Consider the following 17,882-nt stretch of genomic DNA (forward strand, 5'->3'; position numbering starts at 1 on the left):
AAGCGTTAAAATACATAGAAGCTTTCGAAGCGAAGTGCTTGTTCATCAGCTAGTCGGTGAATGGTGTACTTCAGTATATATTGATGGTTACATTAGCAAAAGTCGCTGGGCATGATCATGTATCACGAGTCTGATGTCGTTAGAATAGAATTACGTACACGTGATGACCGCCAGCGCTCATCGCACTGCAATACCAATACAGTACATTCTATAATAGGGTGTAAGTGCACTCCCCTCGTGCGATTCATAGTACTATTATTGGTAGCTATGTGCAGTGCTTAAAGCCATGAGCGCTGGCGGTAATCACGTGAACAGACGATTTTGTTTATACTGCAGTCGGAGCTCAATTATGGGAGAGAAAAACGAGACAATTTGGGGGTTCTAAGAAAGACAGACGGATGGTCTCCCCAGTTCCTGTTTCTACTTGAAAGCAAAACAACAATGAACAGCCTCCAGTGGGGGGGGGCGAATACCTGGCCCATAAATTCATGGTCGGTACTCAATTCTGTATCTCAAGGATGAACGTAGTCTTAAGTATACAGTATTCATTTTTATGGCACCTAGTAAATACACATTGCTCGCCCACAAAAAGAGCGAGTGGCGCAACTCAAAAATTGCTTTTTTCAGAAAAGACAATTCTAGATTGCAGATTTAAGTGTATTCTATAAGCAAGCACCTGTAAGCATTGTAATACTACTACTCTGTACTACTCATCATTGGTTTTTCTTGTGACTCTTTTCTTGATAAAATATTCTCTTTTGCAATTTCTTGCGCTATAAAACTTAATATTTGAATTGTGTCGCTCTTACGGATGAGCTATTTGTGCTCAGCAAAATTAAGAATTGTTAAGCGTTACTTCCAGGAATTGACGCTATTAATAAGTAGTCAAGGTACAAGAAAAGTTTCCTGAGACAGGCGATTATGGTCAACCCATGGTAATAGTTTATTCAGTGACACGTGTTTAGAATAATATGATTTGTATAGAAGGTCTCAACTGTTTGAGATTTGGTTTGTCGTATGGTTTATTATAAAGACAAATATAGTACTCTATACGATCATTGCGATAGTTTTTCTGGGTAAAATGTCACGAGTGTTTTTTTTAACAGACCTGAAAAAATGTATTATAGATAGTTTTCAATGAATATAAGGAGGTTATTAGACGATCCGAGCTTATATAACTCTTGAAATTGAACCATCCCAAAGGTAGATGTAAAATGCTTTCTCAATACCGATACATAATACCATAATTAGACGTTCATTTCTAATGAAGACATTGCGTATTCCAGATTCTGTGTTAACCATGAGATCCAAGAAGTATCTGTTTTTACAGAAACAGTGTTGAATGTTGCTCATCAAAGGTTTCCTTTCAAGCTATAAGCCAAGTCAAACGGTTGGGAATAATTTTCTCAAGAACTTTGCCAAAACAGTTAGAAAGAAAAATCTGTGTATAGTTTCCATGATTTAAGTGGTAATCTGCGGGAAACAAACCTGCTCTGTTGAGTAATGCCAAGAACTAGGCTAGACTTTATTCTGAAGAAAATGAAAAAGGTTGCTTATAGGTTGGCGGAGACTGAAATTTCTGAAAATTAAATTTTACAACGTTCGGTTAAGGTTCTCGCTCTTGAATAGAATGCCTTCTTCAATTGAAGCGCAAAACAGAATAAGAACTTTAATTATCCCCTAGGGCATCTGCTTGAAATTACTTAATGCGAAATTGCGAAAACAACATTTATGGAGAGGTTTCTCTCAGGCTAACCCTCGTGTTATCGAGATCTTTTGTTTTAAACTAGGGCTTTCTAAGTAATCTGCGCTTTCTATATGTTATATAGCTAACTACGGGTGAACTATAAACCAATTTTTTAAAAAAAATTAGGTGACAAGTAGCTAGAGGGGAACATTTTAGAAAAACCAAAGAGACTTCAGTTTGTTTGTTATTTGGTTTTTAGGAGTATTAGCAACTAAGGCCATATTGCTCCGGGATATGCGGTGGTCATTTCCTGGCCTTTCCGCATTCTCCATATTTGGTGGTGACGGGCTCGAACCCCGGTCTAATCAAGAAGCGTGTGCTACGCACTGCTGCTCCTTCCCACCTGGCTACGGAGGCGCCTAAAAGAGACTTCAGTTGAGGCCCATTGGGCTAATATGGTATAGGCACTCCTTTGGTAAAAAAAAAAAAAAAAAAATTACCCCCATATTTTGTCAAAAGTGTCAATTATCTTCAGTAATGCTGTCAGTGCAAAAAAAAAAAAAAAAAGTGTCAGTGGTCTTCAATAATGCTGCATCAGCCGTGAATGATGGTGTTGTAAATGCCACTGAAGACTGAGAAATTGCCTGCAAAGTAAAAATGATGAAAAAAAAAATGGGAAGCCCTAGCTTTTTATCTAAGGACATCACGCCTTATTTGGAACCCCATAAGGCGTAATAAAGCCCATTTGACTATTTTAAGAAGACTGGAAACCAGAGATCAAGTTGTATAAAGGTTGATTCCAGCTAATAGTTTTCTTAAAGTTAACATATTGGACCTCAAGAAAACGTTATAATAATATAGCCAACAAAATTTGCTTTTCAGATGAGTTACTTCAAAACCACGATAAGAGGTTCGTTTTAACTGCATTCTGTTAACACGCTCATTAATAAATAAAAGTAGCATTGAAAATACTATCGTATAATATCGTAAAATTACAAGGAAAATACTGGAATTGGAAAAAAAAAAAAAAGAGAGTTGAATTTTGTTTTATTTTTATATATAATCCTTATCGGAGGATGTTTAAACTGTGAGAAATCTGTTTAAAAAATGGGGTAACATTTTGGGGGACGAAATTATGCCTATCCACACAGAAATGTCACATGAAGACAATTATTTCTAGGAATTGTTGGTATTTTCCAAAGGCAAAATACAGCTGTTTTTATGTTTATAAACGCACACACTCACAAATATAGTTTATTATATATAGTGCACAGATTTCTTAAAAAATCTCAGTGATATTAAATTCACAAGATATTCGGTTGCTACTAGAGTTTTTTTTTATTTTTTATTATTATGTTTTTTTATTTCCTGTTAATCATAGTTTAAGTTTAAGACTTGAATTTTTCGGAAAGTCTATTTCTCTGCAAGCTGCAGTTCGACCGCGTCCAGTGTAGATTCATTACTCATCTGGTGCAGTCTCTATTCGATTCCTGTCGTAAGGTGGTAGATGACTTTCATCCACCGGTGAAATACCACCACTTTGCTTATTGGAGGCTTGAAGTGGCGAAACCCATGTTTAGTCTCTCTAGAGCAAAGTTTCCGGCATTCCCCTCCCCCCATACTTCTCCTTCAACCCATGCACGGTACTGAGTACTATAGGTTTTGATGTCTTTCGTGTTTGGGGTTTTCATAAAAAAAAAAAAAAAAAAGGCTGGAGAAAACTGTCAAGACTGCTTCAATCATGGTCGGAATTATCCGATCTCAGGTAGAGAGAGTAGGCATTTCTCCTTTGAGTTATTACAAGATTGGTCAGCCCACAATCTTGTGATAACCAGAACAAGCAAAATATACAACAGACGCGGAGAGCAACGGGAAATCTGTTATCTATTTAATTCCATAGACCAATGGTTCGTAAACTGAGTCGCGACTTCCCCACCCGAAAGGACGTCACAAATTTTGCCTCAGGTTTGTTTTCAGGTCAGGTCAGGTCAGGTCAGTTCAGTTTTGTTTTCATGTTTGTTTCCAGTGAAACGGTTTTATTTTATAAAGTTAAGGTTCCACCATTGCGTTATTATTATACAGATAAACTTTAATTAATAAAAGTGGTATATTTATTTTCTTATCCAACTCAAGTGAAAGCATTAGCTTTATTCATACGGAGCCGTAGAAATTCATGCTATTTTAGGCGATCGTGGCATCACAAAGTTTGAGAACACTTACCCAACCCTGGGGCGTTTTGACACTTTGCACCCGGATCACTCCCAGAAGAGGAAGGCAGCAATTAAAAGATATCTACAGCCGTATGAATATTTGTATAACTCACTAGTTCCTCGTTGTGATTAAGATATCATATGACTTGAGAATATTGGGTACTTATTTGCAAACGAAGTTCTGTTGTTTGCGTCGATTTCGCATAAGGAAAAAAAAATAGAAATGAAGTACACGTTCCTATTGCTTCTTGACAGCCAACAAAAGGCCCAAGATAAAAGCATCTTTGTCCATTTTGCAATTTCTGAGAAAACTAATTTACTTGCATAAAACAAAGTGCATTTCAATCGAGAGGTTATTCGCAAAAATCTTATCTGGGTTCTATAGAATATGTCAATTAGGTATATCTTAGGTCTCAGGTGATATACTCATAATGCAAGACATTTCTATTCAACTCTCAGAAAGCTTAACTCATCTACATAAGCCTTAAATAGAAACATGAATTGCAAAGTTTTAAGGCACAAAAACAAAATGCAATTCTTGGATATTTATTAGTACTATACTACCTTCTCCTTTCCTTATTAAGCTTGCAGCGTCCATTCAGTTTTCCAGCCTAATTGCATTCTTTCACCTAGAAATTACTATGTTCTGTAAACACTGAAAGGCGTTGTAAATATTACAGCTCATGTTAGTGTACTCAATGCAATGTCATTATATAAAGACATTGCATTGAGCATTTCAGATTAATGAAATAGAAACATCCCTTCGGAAACTGGTGATATGCTAAACATTCGTAAGAAAGGAAATTGGGGGGTGTAATAGCTTGCTGCCAGCTATGACTTCTAAACTTCCAATTCACACTTTCCGCGTAATTAGAAATAAAAAAAAAAAAAAAAAAATATATATATATATATATATATATATATATATCCCTGATAAAAAACAAATGACAGCTGAGAAATTGCATGATTTTCCTCAAGGCATGGATAGATACCTTTTACAGAAAGACGTACAGACTTGACAGACAGTTTATTTTAGAAAGGCCATCTCGTATTTTGTACGATTTTTTTTTAGAGAACATCAGCAGCATTGGATTCAAATAGGCCCTTATGTTTAATGTACTTTCAATTCACAAATGCTTTACCGGATTTTGCGGTCAAGGAATTAAGGAGAAATCGCAGTCATGCTCCTGCATGATGCGCGCCTTTTGGTAATTCCAACTTGTTTTCCTGTTTAAAGTAATAAATAAATCTGCTCTTTATACTCCGATCAAAGGAGAGTTCACAAGATAGAGATATGTACATTAAAGTATATGATCGTTATGTTCACAAGAACATCCCTGTATTTAGTAGTCATGCCGGCGAGGTGCTCAACAATCCAGTCCCCCCGGCATGCAATGGTTGTATCAAGTATTATGGATCCACTTCTTCACATTGCTATCAGACAATAATTTGCAATAAATACCATTTGTCATTTTTTAAATCGTGAGGATGCTGATATTAATTATAGCCTATTGGCTGCTAGTCACTAATCTAATATTAAAAAAAAAAACTATTGCTCTTTTTAATATTAGATCGAAAGGATACACAATCAAACGTTCATTGCCTTTCTTACGGGTGTTTTAGCAGGTTGCCCATACCTGGGAGCCAGAAAAAATAAATAAAAATTGAATTATGTGGGATCGTTTTTTTTTTTTACTTGAGGAAAAAAAAAACCTGAGGAGCTAGGGTTCTGAGTTCCCTGAGGAGCTAGGGACCTCAGCTGAAGCCGCTTTTTAAAATCGTGAACGGCTCTGAAATTGCCAGCATAATCTATAAGAACACTCACATTCTCTTCCGAGAATTCTGGAACCAGACTCAATATAGTGTGTCTGAATTGTACATACTCTGGGCAATGCAGCAGAACATGTTCCCAGGTCTCGAAACCACGACAAGTACAAAACAGGTCCGACTCTAATCCACGCTGAAAAAGCTTAGCCCTCAAGGAGCATGATCCGTTAACAAATAGGAGGTATACATTTTAAGCGTGAACCATAAATTTATACCTTGAGATGCTAAGTAATCAACTTGTTGTATGTATCTCTTTGTGATTAGGCCATATTGACTCTCATCCCATCTTTGTTGCCATATTCCTGTTAGTTCTCTCCAAATTCTAACCTTTTCCTGTTTTATATCGTTTGCAGGATCAGATTCTATGCCATGCACAGTAATCGAAAGGCCTCCTTTAGTTCGTAGAGCAATCCACGATATGTAAATTATAGATCTAAGGGCATCACTCCTCCTAAGACTTGTAGGGCATTGTTTGAAGTGGTTCTAGGAATATTAAGTATCGTCGGTAATACGGATCTCTGCAAAGAAATTAACTTAGTTTTCATCTTTACTTTGATAACGTTTTGGTACCAGACACTGGCTGCATAGGATGCCACAGGCAGGAAAATTGTTTTAGTATAATAAAGTTTTCTTAGTCAGGCCCTAATCTTTATGGAGATCCTGACCGCCGATGCAGTGAAATTCCGAATTTTGTTCTTTAAATGTGTGACATGTGGCTGGAAACTCATCCTGTCGTCTAATAGAACACCTAGATATTTCGTTTGAGATACATAAGGTATCTGTCTATTATTGAGTAGGATCCTAGGAGGTCTGTTATAATTAAAATGTTTGCCGAATATCAAAGTTTGTCTTGCTTTGAGAAATTTAATTTTTTAGTATTGGCCCAGGATAACAAATCATCGATAATAGGTTGCATCTTCTCTTCAAGGATTTTTCTTGACCTTCCTTCGAAAGCCACCACCAGGCCTTCAGCGTAAGCAATTTTGAGTACATTGTGATGCGTTCTCAAGAGCCGTTGATCCAGGACTGCACTCCAGAGGAAAGGCACCAACACCAGGGGGCATCCTCTGGAAACCTGAGAATTATAAGGTGCTTAGCACTAAACTTGATTGAACATTCACAAAAAATAAGACGGTAAGATATTGATTGATTGATATTTATTAGTTAAAGCGATCCCAGCCAACCAATGGCAACCCCGCTGTCAATTACACATAATTTAGCAGTACTCTGGTATACTCCCTCTCCTGTTTGCCCAAGTACAGAGAGGGAAAAAAACTGCCATGACCAAAAAAGATTGATATGAACAAACTGAAAATAATCAAATTACATAAAAACTAAATATACATATAATTAAATTTCAGACAAAGTCCAAACTTCATTGGAAAGAGAAACATCTGTTCACAATCTGTTAGAAGACCAGTAGCTGCCGAGAACACAAATTGCATGATTTAGGAATTACTGAAATATCTAGTTGCCATGGTGGCGAAAGAGAATCATGGGAACATTATGTACAACTGTGAGGAGTACAGGGATCTACGAATTGAATTGGTATCTCGGATTAGTGATGTCAATCTTATGGCAGAAGGCTGCGAGACAGTTCTAGTTGATAAACAGGAGAACTTCTTGGCTTTCCAAGCAGGTGCAACTGCAATATTTCTTAGGCGGAAGACTCTTCTGCAGCTGGAAGCCTTGGATTTGTAATGCGGTTTGGTGTAGTGCCGAATTACCTAAAGTTCTATGAAATCTTGGAGGCTTGAGTCTACTATATACACTGCAACTGGAGTTGCAGTGTATTTATGCTGGCATTTCTGTTCTCGGCAAACCTAAGATATGAAACATCAGTGAACCATAAATTGCGTATTTTATGACTGGTTGCCTGATGTTGTTGTTATTTGGTTTTTAGGAGTATTAGCAACTAAGACCATATTGCTCCGGGGATATGCCGTGGTCATTAACTGATCTTTCCGCATCCTTCGTATTTGGTGGTAACGGGCTCGAACCCCGGTCTTATCAAGAAGCGTGTGCTACGCACGCTGCTCCTGCCCACGGAGGCGCCTTGCCTGATGAGTATACGATTATAATCTTATATGTACAGTGAGCGCCTTGTACACAGATTTCATTTGGCGTGTGAACTAACGTTAAGCATCATCTAGTGTCCTCGAGTTTGTTTCTGATCACGTATATTTTGCGATGACTTCTCATCTTTTTGGGTTGAACGATTCCTGTCACAACCACAATACTGTTGAGATTGAAGTCACCAGGACTAGGTATTAGTGCTGTCCGTATCCACTATAATACCGCGTTCAAAATCAGTTCATATCGGTTGCTTATTTTACCTCTGCAGATTTGTACACCATAAACGGTTTCCAGTCTAACACACGGCCATGTACATATGCAATACATTCGACTTGAGGATTAACGTTTGTAATCCAGGAATGTTAATTCTGTGTGATCCAAAAAGAAATGCACAAAAATATGCAGTTAGCATGTATTTGTTTTATTTTTCCATAAATAAATGAGCCAGTATACCATAGTAGCAACTGATGAACTTTTTTGAACAGTACCTCCTGTGACTTGAACAGGGAATCCAAGAAATAGTTGACTGAAAGTTAGCAGCCAACCAATTGTACGAAACACCATCTATTTTCACTGCCCTGCGTAGATCCCAGCGCATTAAAAGCAAGTAAGCCATAGCCAATCAGTGAACCGCAGCTTTCTCTCGAAGCCGCATGCTGTCCGTATAATTCACTAAAACTCACCGATCGCTGGATGTTTACAGCTCCAGCAGACGTCCGGCTCAAGTTCGAACCTTTCAGAATCTTCTTTTGCTGCTTCGGGTGAACTATACGTCCGTGCTCCTGTTGTTTTCTGTAAAGGTTCTGTGGGGGTCGTTCTTGTTTATTGTGGGGGTGTTGTGGGTATTATTGTTTTTCTTGGTTGCCCTAATTTTCTTTATATTTTAATTATATAATTTATCCCCTTTTTTTTATATGTATATCCCCGTAGTCCAATCCTCCCACTTAGCATCTGACTTGTTTGTTCTCAGAAGATTACCAGACTCAAAGGGGACCCCAATTAATTTAGGTATTTTTCCGCCGGATTGGCTGAGTTTCGGAATGACAGACTCCAACACATGAATGTGAAATAAAACAATGTTTATTAACATATCATACAGAAACTAGCAATAGCAGTTATTCAAACTGTATTTAGCTGGTGACTTGTTATTTCATTAACCTTTATATGTGTAAATATCTTGTTCAAACTCAATTGTTTCATCATCAGATATTCTACTCTAATACACATTATTATTCATTATGTCATGGTGTCTCTTCATGTTCTTTACAGGGACTTCAATAGGTCGTGTCATACACTTTACATAGATTCTTCCCACTCTTCTTCTGAACAGTCTGTATAATAAACCAACAACTACCCGCCAATGAACTGGCTCACAAAAACCTTCAGAGTTCGTGTCTCAATTTGTAAGAAAATTTCATTTATTCAATCAAACACCCTTTCTGTAATCAGGTCAACAGGAAATATCAATCAATTCAATTTAACATTACCTTTCAGAACAGTTAATCCTCCATACCTTTATATATCACTTATTAATTAGCCCCTACTCAAATCAGAAATACTCTCCACAAATCAACTCATAATAAATTGTAATTTCAACCTTTAATTTCATACATATTATAAAAACCTTTCCCAACCTTAAACAATTCTCAGTTATCTATTATACCCTCTCCTTCCAGCAAGCATTTATATGAGGAGCTTCACTCCAAATTATAGGCTACGTCCGTCTTAAATACATTACACTTTTATTCATATATTCATTACTTAAATCTCCCTCTTTAACTATATATACACATATTTCTCCTAAAGTCCTCTCCTTAATAAACTAAGTACACCTATTTCGGTAAACTCTCTAGCACTTACGTGTTTGGCCTGGAACTTCCCTCTCTGCTCGGCTTCCTTTCATATCGGTCATTCAGGTACTGGAATGCGGGGGGGCGCTCATTTGGGGATCTCGGTGATTACGGTGTTTCCCTACCGGGTACTGCACAGCTGGAATCAATCAGTGTCGCATACTCTTTACCGGTCAGCATTTCTTCTTCCGTGGATAGAGGGGTTTTCGAGTAGGTCAATGGTTTGACCACTCATTCGACTGGCTTTGCCTATATAATTCTCAGGGTGTGATTCTTCCTTCTTCCTCACTACGGCTTCCATGTTTACATGTGAACATTCCTACGGGCTGTCGGGATATGCAGAATTTCTATCACTGCTTCCATCTATCTCAGGTCTGCAGCTATCACCCAAATTAGACTACTGCTCTGCTTAGTATCGTTCTCCAACTCCTTCAATTCATTCTCCAGACCGCTCCGTGAACTTCTTCCGACTCCTCCGAAAACTTCTTCCGAATCTCACGAAAAATTTTCCAGAATGCCACGAAAACCTTTTCAGAATCTCCCTCTCAAAATTCCCTCTATTTTCTTCCTGGCCAATAGGAGATCTGCACATCCTTTTTCCTGTGTTCTCATTTGTCTCCTCTCCTCTTCCGTGGGCGGGTCTTCTTTACTCTTTGTGTCCCAACTTCCGTGGACCTCGAACATACGAGAACAATCCAGAAAGAGAAGCGGAAGTTCAGGTCAACTGAGAAGCGTCACAGCTCCTCCCGTGACCTCACGCGCGCACACCTGGTGACGTCGCCCACCTCTAATAGCGTTTCACCGTGAAATCTTTAAGAGGGCCAGCTTAAGCACTCTTGGCCCTTACTATGGTGCATCTGCCTCTGTCTTAATGGGGATTTGTCATGGTATATTACTTTCACTGACTCGTCAAAGAACTTCCATACAAACAAGCTACAACTACACAAGGAGTGACTGGAAGGTATTTTTGAATTCCAGCGCTACTTAACTCATGTTGTTTTTACCAGAAAACCACTATTCGTATTACAGTTAAATTCTCATAATATTTAACCATTTTTATTAATTAATGTAAGGACGGGTCCTTACAGTTTTCTAAAATCCGCGTTTGAAGGCCGAAACGCACTGTAAAAAATGTAATTAGATGGATTTGTTTTCTTTATCCACAAGTAAATGAGGACAGAATACCATAGTATTCTAACTGTGTTTCTGCTTAGTTTTTGCAAAGAGGCCGAAAATTCGCCACAATTTGGCCTATTTTGTTTTTAAGTGGCTTCGCCGTTCAATAAATATTTTGCATTTATTCGCTCTGAATTATGTACTTTCTAATGCATATTATGTTACCTATGTCTAGAAAATTGTCTGCTTACCCCCTGAATAACCCCTCCTAAAAGGACCTTGCGTACCCCTGGAGATACACTAGTGTGCTGTTGCAAATTTGTGTTAATCGTGTGTTCTGGTTGATTCGTCAGTCGTCATCATCGGTGTTAAAAATAGGTATTATCTGGAAAATGTACTTAGGGAGCAAGTTTTGTAAAAAAAAAAAAAAAAAAAAAAAAAAAAAAAAATTATATAACTGGTACAGTATTCTTCGAGAAAATTATAAGGGGATAAATCAACAAAAAAATATTGAATATGACTGTTTTGACACTATTTGAAACAGTCACCACCAGGATGAGGCGCTTAGTTCTGGATCGCTTGTTAATGTAATATCAGTTATATATGGCCTGTACTGGAAGACGTTTCTTCTTAGACATCAATGAGCACGTGCAAGAAGTAAGCATGTAGTGTAATGCTAGTGATATTCATCATTGCTCATAATAAATGTTTGTCATATCTTGTGCTTCTCTCTCCCCATCCATTCATCGCCTTGTAAATTGTTCACTTGTAAATACCGAGTGTAAATGTCGTATTCACTGCAGTGAATACTGTCGTAATCGGGGCGACTTGACCTAATTTGATAATAGGAACAATTTTAGTTTACAAAAAAAATAAATAATAAAATCCTTAATAAAAAAACTTTTCCATATCTACAAAACTTTCCACAAGCTGTGTTCTTCAGCACAATGCTGACTGGAATAAACCTTGAGATTGTTGTTGTTGTTGAGGTGTTTTCTGGCGCAAGGGCTACTTAGGCCATATTGCGCCTAAACATTGAGATAAGGAGAAATTTGATAATGATGGAAGCAGTTTAACTTAAGGCATATGAATATCTTATAGGACATGCCTGGGATGCTTTGAGGCGAATTTCTAGTTTAAGTGACCACCCTCCAAGAACCTACATAACTAAAATCGGACCTCAAGGAAAAATCGGGATTTCCTGCTTGCCTCGTGAATAACCTTATAGTGACAAACTTCATTGTGTTTTTGGTGGCTTTAGAAATTATTCATTTATAGACGTCCACACAATTTTATTGGATCTTGCTGGTGGTAATAAGATATTCTTAAAAATCTAATTTTCTTAACTTTCACACATGTGTATAAAAGCACGAATGCGCGCTCGTGAAAAGAAAAAAAAGCACTGTATACAACTGTTAAATCGAAATACAGCTCTTTTGGTCGCTGTAGCAGCTTAAATTGATGTCAGAAAATGATCGCTCGTTACAATAAAACACACGATAATACACACTCTATTCAAAATGCTCAGTGTTTTGGGTCTTTGATTGTTGTTGGGTTTTAGGCAGCATCAGCGACATAGACCATATTGTGCCATTTGTGCATTATGTCTGTACAAGCGTGTTCACGGGCCAATTTGCGTGTTCTGCAGAATGAAGAACCAGGAATAACTCCGGGGTTCCCTATTCCTTCTGCCTGAAATCCGCTAACTACAGTCTTGATTAAAGAGGATTTTAGAATTGCTCCAGTCGTCAACGGGGATCGAACCAAGACCTCTCCAACGAGTGACAAGTGATGAAACCACTATACTGTTACGGGGGACTTGAGTCGTTGATAATTTCTTGTGGTAATACGATGTGTAATATGCGTTTCTTGTGGTCTCTACTCATTGGTTGAAATGGAATTAGAGTGATTCGGTTCTGCTAGTTGCGTCGCAATTGATTGTGTGCTGATTCACGCCAATGAACGTAAAGGAAATGTCGCATTTACTGATCGGCAGTCTTCGTACAATTGGCGTATAATGGAAAAGCCCAAATTGCGAGATACGAACTTTGCTTTATGATCCCGAAAAAAAGCAAATTTTAACACCGTTAAACAGTAACCTAAAAAATTAAGCTATGTGCATTTATATAGTTTTTGTTTATGAGCAATTAGAGACAAAAATCTTGTAATTAAGACACTTCTGTCTTACAAGTACGTTCATCTTGCATTATTCAATTGCTGTAAAATAAACAACAGGAAAGCCGTTTCATCGGGCAGGAAAACATTTTTCCAATCTTCCACTGCCCAGTTTTAGTGTTCCTGAGCCCACCATCGCCGTACCTTCTTGTTTTTGCTAATAGGAGTGGAACCTTAGTTCAGTGTTCGATTCGGAGTGCTTCTCAAACTATCTTTGTTGAAGGACCAGTTCCTTTTATTTCCAATCTGTCGCGGACCGGTAACGTCCACAACGAATTTCCAATTCGTCGCGGACGGGTAACAATCAGTTTGCGGTCCACACTGAGTAGCACTGGACTAGAGTACCTCCAACCGGAACAAAGTACAACGAGTTGTGCGCATTGATATGGCAATCACTGTTGTACTGAGTTAAGTTTAGAAATAAAATAAATTCTTTGCAAAGAACCATGTAATTAACTATATTGAGAGCATGTAAAACTGTTTCCGCCAATGCCCTGCAGGTTATTGCAGAGACTCTTCCTTTAGATCTTTATAAATGAAGATTGATGCAATAAAGCATCATATGTTTAAGAGTGTAAGTATTCTTTATAATATTAGTGTACATACACCATAGAAAACTCTTAAACGAAAAAACTACTTTTGTAGTTTGAAGGTGCATCATTTTATCTGTATCTCATATTGCGCTCCTCCTTCATGGCAGTACATGGCAACTCGTTGTGAAAGAGGAGCACAATATGAGATACAGATAAAATGATGCACCTTCAAACTACAAAACGTAGTTTTTTTTTCGTTTAAGAGTTTTCATCAATATTATATAGAATACTTACACTCTTAAACATATGATGCTTTATTGCATCAATCTTCATTTATACATTATTATGTACACCTTCTGGCATATCTCATATTGTATGATTATCTTCACAACCGGATTGTCATGTCTGCAATACCAGGGTGCCTGCCCACCCACCGACGAAGGGCCAACAAGCTTTGAAACAGGGTACCTGCCCATCCACTGATGATAGGCCAATAGCCTTGAAACGGTCGCCGGGGGAAGCCTGATATTCACGGAGTTTCCGAGAATAGGTAACAACAGTCTTCTCTACTGGGGAAGCGTTGCCTATTCGAGGAATATATGGGCTTTGAGTGTGAGTTGAAGGAGCAACTGTCCCTTTCTTCCTTCTACGGCATTTCCTTCCTCTACCTCTCCTACATCTTTATCTCTTTTCTAAGTCTAATAGGGATAGTATGAGGATAACCGAGAACTTTATCCCATACCATATTTCAAAACGGGTGCCGCCTAGGTGGTGGTGCCAACAGAGAATAAGTAACAATAGTCTTCTCTTTTAGTGAAGTGTTACTTATTCGAGGTAGTGCAATACATGGCAACTCGTTGTGAAGGAAGAGCACAATATGAGATACAGATAAAATGATGCACCTTCAAACTACAAACGTAGTTTTTTCGTTTAAGAGTTTTCTATGGTGTATTTAACACCAATATTATATAGTTTAGATCTTTATATTGTTTATAGGGCATTTAGCTATTTTACTAGAAAGGGTATACAAGTAATTTTTTTGAAAATTACTAATGATATTGGGAGTGATCGGAAGATATGATAAGAATGCAATGCTTAAATTAATTAGTATGTGGCAAGATAGGTAGAATATTAGTGAGACAGGAGTTGTGACTAGGATGTTTATACCTAATGTGACCTTTAATGTTGATCATAAGAAAAATAAGTGGTTTAATATGAATATGGAAACTTCCTATTTAGTCATCGGTCTTTGAGAAGTAAATTATGCGAGTTAGGATTAGAGTCTGATCCACATTGTGTTTGTCAAGCGTTAGAGTCTTGAGATCATGTGCTGTTCGATTGTCCAATTTATGAGAAGTTAAGAATAACTCTTAGTACCCATGTGCCTGATCTATACAGGAATGAACAGGTACTGTTATCTAATCCTGAGTATTTTCAGTTATTACAAGACTTTACAAAAAGAGATTTTCGGAAAAGGGGGCAATTAGCTATTTTGGTAAATTCTGATTAGTTTAATCTTGTATCGTGTTCATTTTTTTAACCTCCCCCCCAGACTTTTTTTTTTTTTCTGGCATCAGAGAGTTGGCCGATGCGTGATTAGTCCCTCTCTTTGCGAGGAATGCGGGAATTTTTATTTTTTATTATTTTTTTTATTAATTAATTATTTATTTTATTTTTTTATTAGTTTATTATTTTATTTATATAGTTTTTTATTTATTATCGTTATTTTTTTCCTCTTGTGTGGGCAGCCAGGGGGTGGTGGTGATGGCTCCCAGTGGTATTGACTCCATCCACTGGGAGCGGAGTAGGTGCTTGAAGCACAATAAAGTATTAATGTTTGCTACCTGGTTCCACGTTCCTGGGCTTTAGAGCCCAGGAACGGGGAATCAGGTGGCAAACATCCCTGTGGGTGTTTTTCTCCCCTGGTGGCAGAGTGGCCTATTTTTTAGATTCCATTTAATACGGAATATATGGTAGAGATGGACTAGGTGCCACTATAGGCAATTATATACAATGACAATGTTGTACTGAGTTGTTATTTGAACGAATGCAGTCCTTCCCTTATCCTGCACGTCTTGTCAGCCTCTTCAATGAACTGTTTCTGACCGCAGGATTGCCGTCGGCTGAATGTTATTTGACTACTGGACAAATCTCGACTCACACGAGACGCAGTCGTACATAACCCATCCCCCACAACCACCAGTATTGCGGTTTCCGAGACGCTCATACTGGCGACGACCGTCCCATGTTCAGAGTCGCTGAAATATTTGGCCTTGCCCATTCTCAGGCAGAATTACACACATACGACATCCCTATCTATGTAGCCTGCTCTATACTGAATGACACGAACACGTGATGCTGTTATTGAAGTAACGCTCCATTTCATGAAAAGGACAGGTGTACTTGATAAAGAGGCCTCTCAGTGTATGGTCCAATGCTCAACAGCGCTGCCTGTTCTTACACAAGGTTTCAGAGCCAAAATTCAGCTCCTCTCCCCGTTCCCTGAATACATCATATTAGTTCTGAAAACTTCTGTAAAAAGAGATTTTCGGAAAACTTCTAGAGTCCCTCAGTAATCAGGGACTCTAGCACTTCACTCTTCTGGTGAGTGACACGTTTCTGTTAGCTTTGTATATATATTATCAAAATTGTTTTACCCACTTAATTGATTACTACTTTAATAAAAAATAAAATAAAAATAAACTGAACCGAACCAGAGATTTGATTAGGTAAAGTTATATTTTCCAAGGCCTATGGAATAAAGAAAACAGGAAGGGTACTCTTTTCCCTTCCTGTGTAGAAAACTTCCTAAAAAAGAATAAAGGAGACTTTGCGAGAGGGGTGGGGAATTCACTACTTTATAAAAAGAAGTTAATGTCCGATCGACAGTCTTAATTTGTACCAAGAGGCGAAAAGTAAGCAGTTTATAATGTAAAAATTACAAAATGTGACAGATAATAATGTTATAGTAAAATAAAATTAAAAAATTGATATTATTTCTTTAATTATACTAACCTTTACTCTATATATTTTATCAATAACTGCAATAAAAATTAGCATCCACTTAATCGCATTACATGTTCTTCAAAATTCAAGGAAGGTAAAGTTTTATCTTTATTTCCTCCCCGACCCCCATAATGATTTTTTTAAACATATTACAGTGGAAATTAATGCGACGTTTTGGGGCGAAAAAAATATTTTTCTGACTTACACAGCTATATTAGAGTAATATCTGTTTTAGTTATGAAAAAATAAGGTCGAAAGTCGAAAAATTAATCTTCCGGATAAAAAGATTCAAATTCCACCTGAGCAATAAAAAAACATTCGCATTATTCACAGTAATCCGGAAGATTATTGACATTATTTCAAAAACTGTTTTCATTGAGTTAATTAAAAAATTTATGTTCATCACCAAGAATCGCAACGATATCGTGATAATATCATTTGTTACAATGGTGAAAATTAATGAAAAATTTTCACTTACTTATTTGGGCAACCTTTAAATAAACTTAGCACATTATATCAACTCTTCACTCCTCCCTGCACAAAGTGAAACACTTGAATGATGGGAGCTAAGCATCCTGGGACGAATTAATCTTGTTTGATCATTGGCTTTTTGCATAGCTCAGTTTGTCTTAAAAGCTAAATGGTACTATTCGAAATATTGTTTTCAAGCCTAACTATTAACCAACGTTTTTCATTACATTATTTTTTACGAGCTGTATTAGAATTAGGAAAAATCATGTTAATTATCTCGCACTTTCCAGGGAAAAAATAGATACTAAAATCATTTGCCACATCCATGGAAGTCCCTCAAAAGGCATTTCTTAAAATAATAAAGATAAACATGCAAATCTAAAGAAAACAGTGCGTAGTTCTGTTGTCCGTTTCCTCCCTAGTTGAGAAAAGTTAACCTCGTTAACAATACTTTCTTATGAATTTGATTACGGAATGGAGTGTGGCAAAGATTTAAAAAAAAAAAAAAAAGTAATCACAGCCTAGCAGTCGTTAGAAAAGAGGAAGCAAGGAGAATTGATAACTTGGCAGTTCGAGGAAAATCATTAATTCGTAAACCCGCAGCATGGTGGTATGCTTGTCTTTAATTTATTTGATTGAATTCCAAATTCGGTTACGAATTTCACCAAAATCTATTGAACAATATACAATATCGATATCCATTTTGGTCACAAAGACAGCACACTTTCACCGACGACTAACGAATGCTGATGTAAATTGCTAAGTTATCTCCGACAATTATTGGACAAGAGCATGCAAATTTAGTCAGGCGACATTTTCTCAATAATCAACCAGGTCAAAAACGCATCTTCGTGAAATATGGTTGTAAAAGACAACACGCCTATCGATTATTGTAGTAACAGCATCTAGAAATATCATGTCAGGCGTATTT

At 37.4% G+C, this 17,882-nt stretch overlaps 1 protein-coding gene across 1 annotated transcript in view; it reads right to left on the minus strand.

Moving 5' to 3' along the window:
- Positions 1 to 17,106, minus strand: part of LOC150090958 (sodium/potassium/calcium exchanger 5-like) — a 66,418-nt gene extending 49,312 nt beyond the window's left edge. The window contains exon 1 of the mRNA XM_090380854.1: positions 16,959 to 17,106. The gene's annotated coding sequence lies outside the window, so the exon portion shown is untranslated. The remainder of the gene's footprint in view (positions 1 to 16,958) is intronic.
- Between the last annotated feature and the right edge of the window lie 776 nt (positions 17,107 to 17,882).

The sequence above is a fragment of the Mastigoproctus giganteus genome, chromosome 1, assembly GCF_048544385.1.
Source record: "Mastigoproctus giganteus isolate SK-2022 chromosome 1, ASM4854438v1, whole genome shotgun sequence".
NCBI classification, from domain to species: domain Eukaryota; kingdom Metazoa; phylum Arthropoda; class Arachnida; order Uropygi; family Thelyphonidae; genus Mastigoproctus; species Mastigoproctus giganteus.